Source organism: Halichoerus grypus, chromosome 11 (assembly GCF_964656455.1).
Source record: "Halichoerus grypus chromosome 11, mHalGry1.hap1.1, whole genome shotgun sequence".
Lineage (NCBI taxonomy): Eukaryota > Metazoa > Chordata > Mammalia > Carnivora > Phocidae > Halichoerus > Halichoerus grypus.
In genome coordinates, this window is record NC_135722.1 from 38,119,250 (window position 1) to 38,125,226 (window position 5,977).

A 5,977-nucleotide genomic window follows, 5' to 3' on the forward strand; every position below is an offset into this window, starting at 1 on the left:
TATCCCTACTAAGAGAATAAGCTGGTACAGCTGCTTACCCAGACAGATGCAGCATCCACCCACTGCTTTATTCATCCATTCACTCATGCATTCTTTCAACAAGCATGTATTATTAAACTCCTCCTGTGCCAGGCCCTCTCCAGAATGCTGGGGAAATTAAAGATAGGACTTAGTCTCTGATCTCAAGAAGCCCATAGTCAGGTGAGAAATAAGCTTGTAGAGAAATATATTACAATGTAGCGTGTCAAGAGCTAGGGTCAAGAACACAGAACACAGGAAGAAGACAAGGACAAAGGATTAAAGCAGCAGTGTGGGCCAGTCTTCCTGAATAAGGTGGTTCCTGGTCTGGACCTTGAAAGATGAGTAGAAGTTCACCAGCTGCATGACATTTACTGCATTCTGATTTGTATTTATTTTCATGGATGTTTATTTCTGCACAAGCGCACACACACACACACACACACACACACACACATACACACACCACTAGATCATCAGCACCATGAAGACAGGGAGTTGGTCTTGTTTCCTGCTGCATCCCCAGCACCTAGACAATGAGTGGCACATATTTGTTAAGTGAATAATAGGTAGGAGATATTCTAGTCAAAGAGCAAAGCATTTTCAAAGGGGACATTAAGAGGAACTGAGTTAAAAAGGATAGAGAAGGCAATTTCCACTGATGGTGGAAGAGAAAAGCTGCGGGCTGACTCAGTAACAGGCAGTTGCTCAAATGTTCCACGGGTGGGCAGCCTATTTGCAAAGGAGGGAGTTACCTGACAAGGAACAGGTGGATATTGCCGAGGCTTTCAAAGTGGCTATATTTTTTAAGAAGGGTTCGGGTACCCCACCCCACACACACAAACTCCATTTCTGCACAAAATTTGCCTGGAAATAGGCAGGCGGAGAAGGTTGGCACCAGCCTGGGAGCAAGAGCAATAACCAGTGAGGGGAAAAAAAAGAGCAAAAAAAGGATTGTTGGTCCCTAATATTGTTTCCTCCCCTGACAAGCCAAAGCCCTGGGATGGTCTAAGGTGACGGCTACAGACCTAAGGAGGCCATTCTCATCGAGCTGCCACTCGGAATGGTAGCAGCATGAGCCGACAAAGTTCATTTCAGACTCTACAAGCTTAGGACCGGCAGCCTCATGACAACCAGACAGCCAGGACTTGGAGGGAAAGCAGAGAGTCTAAACTTTAATACCACGCTTATCACTTAGAACCGAACCAGAAAGGTCATCAGGGCATTTGGTCTTCAAGTGCCAACAGCAAACTAACGCCGGACCTTGCCAAAAGGTGCAGATCACGTCATGAGGACGTGTTAGCCCCTGTGAGCTTGGTTTGCCTGGGATCAGAGGGGAGGGGAAGGAAAGAACTTCATTCTCCAAGGGGAGAGGCGGTGGCCCAACTGCTCACAGCGCAGCACAACTCCCCAGGGAAAAATGCCGGAGCGAAGGAGCACAGAGCAAGGGAGGGGGAGCCCCAGATGCTGTTCACAAAGGCAGGCAAGAGCCTCCAGCTAGAACACAAGCCAGTGAGGCAAGGAGAGAGCGGCTGAAAGTCACCTGCGCCGTGGACGCTAAGGGAGGTGACGCTCGGAAGAGGTGAAGCCTCTAGGGACAGCGTCAGGATGGAGGTGCTTAACCCACCAGCAAGATGCTCCTACTGAGTGAATGCGGTCCCCTGGCACACACCTCTTCCTTTTCCGGGGTCGCCCACTGCTACCTGGCAGGGGCTGGAGGGCCCTGGAAACCACTCGCTCACCTTACCCCGGGGACCACCGTGGTGCGGGAGGAGGAGCACCGCGCTGGGAGTCCAGAGTTCTTCCTCTTGTAGCTGCAGTTCGCACATCGGTAAACCGGGAGCATCAAAGCCCATCCCGCTCACCCAGTGTTGTGTTGTGTTGTGAAGTTGTGTTGTGATTGTGAAGCTCACCCAGCAGGTGTGAGGTCGCCCGGAGAGGGCAGGCGTTTGCCTGTATTTTCAACAGGTGAGGGCACGGGGCTTCACAGGGGTGAGGAGATTTAAGCCCAAGAAATCAACAAGTGGGAAGCAAAACTAAAATTCCTGTGTGAAAGAACAAAAATTCAACTGGGTAAATCTGAAGATCTAATTGGCTTTCTTAAGCCGTTCATAAATCGGGTAGCATCTTCCCATCTAGCAAGTAGGAGGGAGCTCCAGAAGAGCTGTATACAAAGGAAGACCTTTTTTTTTTTTTTTTTTTACAGGAATGAGGGTAGAGCAAGCAGTCACTAGCAAAAGAAAAGCAAGGATCTTTTCAGGCAAGTTCACCTTCCCTTAGGGGTTCTTACTGGGTAGATTACCTCATCTTTTTTTGGAGGATGGAGAGGGCCCATTGGGACAGATTACTTCACTGATGCTCATCAGAAAATTCCTGACGACCAGTTAAAACTACATTCCAGGGGGGAGATCGTAACTACAATTAGGTTAGGTATTAAGTCCTGGGTTTGTGACTTGGCCTAAGCGATGCCATTTCAGGCCTGTGATTTTCTTTTTAACACCTGACTGCTCATTCAGTGCTCTTTCTCCTAAGCCACGCCTACGGACAGGTAAAGAGTTTTAATTATTTCGTGGGTGCACATCTTGTCTCCTCAGTAAGTTTCCCTGGGACAAGGATTACATACTCCACCCGGTTCCTGATACTTAGCAATAGCAGCCAACATGTATGGAGTCATTACAGAGTGTTGGGCTTTATCTAAGTGATTTTCCTGTCCTAACATCAAATCTACGAGGTTAAGTATTATTATCATCTCGGTCATTACGGAGGAGGAGGTGGCAGTGCACAGGTTAAGAAACCAGCCCAAGATCACCCAACCAGTGGGCTGGTGATATTTCCTGACGAACCAGGGCAGTCGAGCTGGAAGGCTCTGCTCTAACCGCCAGAAGCAGAAACACTGGTGTCACAGAGTTGGCTGTCACCCAGGGAAGCCTGGCGCAGCGTGTGTGCATGCCAGGGGCTCAGTCAGCTGTGGTTTCCCTCGACCTGAAGAAAACCTTGTGATAAAATAATTTGCCATGTGCAGCCCTGGTGCTGGCTTCCTGCCATTGGGATGACCAGGAGGCACCTCCATCCTCCCTTCCTCTTACAAAGGACACGAGGAGATTTGTATTGAAACGTGACAGTGACAAAGGGATGTTAACAAGTAAGGAGAAACCTTCAACCTCACCTGGAGTAAAAAAAAAACAAAAACAAGCAAACAAACAAAAAAATACCAAATTAGAATTAGGTACTCTTTTCACCCATCAAATTAGAAAAGATTTTTTTTATTTTTTTAGATTTTATTTATTTGTCAGAGAGAGCACAAGCCGGGGAGGAGGGGCAGGGGCAGAGGGAGAAGCAGGCTCCCCATGGAGCAAGGAGCCCAATGCAGGACTCGATCCCAGGACCCTGGGATCATGACCTGAGCCAAAGGCAGACGCTCAACCAACAGAGTCACCCCAGGAGTCCCGGAAAAGATTTTTTTTTAAAGATTTTATTTATTTATTCAACAGATAGATAGAGAGCACAAGTAGGCAGAGTGGCAGGCAGAGGGAGAGGGAGAAGCAGGCTCTCCACTGAGCAGGGAGCCAGACGTGGGGCTCGATCCCAGGACCCCGGGATCATGACCTGAGCCGAAGGCAGATTAACCGACTGAGCCACCCCAGGCGCCCAGAAAAGATTTTTTTAAGTGATATAATCTAATGCTGCCAGATGTGGAGTAGTAACACATGCCTTCTCACACCCTGCTAGTAAGAGTACACATTGATTGTACTTCTCTGGAAAGTTACATTTCATAAAGGCACCACAAACACTGAACTAGGGAATACTGAACCACTGTTCCTAGGGGAAGGATAAGGTTAGACTACTGTGAGCCTCTCGTCCCAGCAGTTTGGTCCACCAATCAATACATACCTTGTTTTACATGTGTTTCTATTTAAAGACACCCTACTTAATATACTGTATATTGTTGACCCATTAACTCCTGAACTCACAGCCAACAGTACTGTACCCCAGGCCTGAACAAAGCTTATCGAACACAGGAGTTTTCCCCATGAGGCACATCACAGCATTCCTGTGCTTAGAAACACTAACCAGCACTTCCGCACTATGCTTGAAGGCCATGTTGTGTTGTTGTCATGTTGCTTGCTTCTCCTCTGCTCACCAGAAGGCACGTTTTCAGGACTACTCACTTCAGTTGAGATCAGTGGAAGATTTGGGAGGGCTTCTCATTTTTCTCCAAAACTTTAAACAAAATTTTATTGAAATATAATTGACATATAACATTGTATTAGTTTCAGGTGTACGCGTTTCAAAATTTGTATACATTGCAAAATGATCACCATTGTGTACACTGCAAAATGCTAAGTCAAAGTAACCTCCATCACCACTCAGAGTTACAATTTTTTTTTTCTCCTGATGAGAACTTTTAAGATCTACACTCTTAGCCACTTTTTTTTTAAAGATTTTATTTATTTGACAGAGAGAGACACAGCAAGAGAGGGAACACAAGCAGGGGGAGTGGGAGAGGGAGAAGCAGGCCTCCCGCTGAGCAGGGAGCCCAATGCGGGGCTTGATCCCAGGACCCTGGGACCATGACCTGAGCCGAAGGTGGACGCTTAATGACTGAGCCACCCAGGCGCCCCTCTTAGTCACTTTCAAATATATGATACGGTACTCCTAACTGCAGTCACTATGAAGGTAGTTTTAACACAGAAACTATTATACTTTCTATTTGAAAACTATTTCTCTTGTTAACTCTAATTAAAAAAAAAACAAAACACTAGGAAAATGGCATAGAAATGCTTCAACTTTTTGTATTAGTCGTATTGTTACTTTTGTTCCTACCCAATGCTAGGCTTTCGTAAGGCCCATCCTCAAAGAGCTTTCAGTATAATGGGGATAAAGCTATTGGCACTTTTCAGGTGTTACCCCCTCCAATAGTCCTTGGTTTGTGGAAAACACAAGATGAGGGGAGTACGGGGGAATGAAGCTGCTGAGATTAGTAGATCGGATTCACTGGCTCAACAAAACCCCTCATCTTTAAAACTACTGGAAATAAATGAAGGATTTTAAACTGAGTCAATAATGTGATCATATTTATCCCTTAGAAATATAATTCAGAAATCACAAAGGAAGGATTAATGAGAGAAGACTGATGGTTGAGAAATCAATTTTTAATATTGGCATCTTTTTGAAGAACTGCTATATCGATATAAGATATTCTCTGTTCTCTAATTATATTATGTAAAACAGGTAAAAATTTTTTTCTTTCAACCTTTTAACCCCCTTCACCCATTTCTCCCACCCCCACACTCTAGCAACCACCACTCTGTTCTCTGTGTCTATGAGCTTTGTCTTGGGGTTGTTGTTTTTTTTCAGATTCCACAAATAAGGGATCATATGGCATTTGTCTCCCTCTCTCTGACTTATTCACTTAGCATAGGGCCCTTGAGCTCCATCCACGTTGTAGCAAATGGCAGGATTTCATTCTTCTTATGGCTGGATAACATCCCACTTATATATACACAATTTATCTATTCGTCTATCAATAGACACTTAGTTTGTTTCCATATCTTGGCTATTGTAAATACTGTTGCAATAAACATGGGGGTACACATATCTTTTGAGTTGTTTTCCTTTTCTTTGAATATCCAAAGTGGAATTTCTGCATCATAGGGTAGTTCTATTTTTATTTTGAGGAGCTTCCATACAGTTTTCCAAGGTGGCTGCACCAGTTTGCATTCCCACCAACAGTGTAGGGGGTCGCCAACACTTGTTATTTCTTGTCTTTTTGATTCTACCCATTCTGGCAGGTGTGAGGTGGTATCTGATTTTGGTTTTGATTTGCATTTCCCTGATGATGAGTGGTGTTGATCATCTTTTCATGTACCTGTTGGCAATCTGCATGTCTTTTTTGGAAAGATGTCTCTTCAGATCCTCTATCCATTGTTTAATGAGATTGTTTAATGAGATTGTTTGG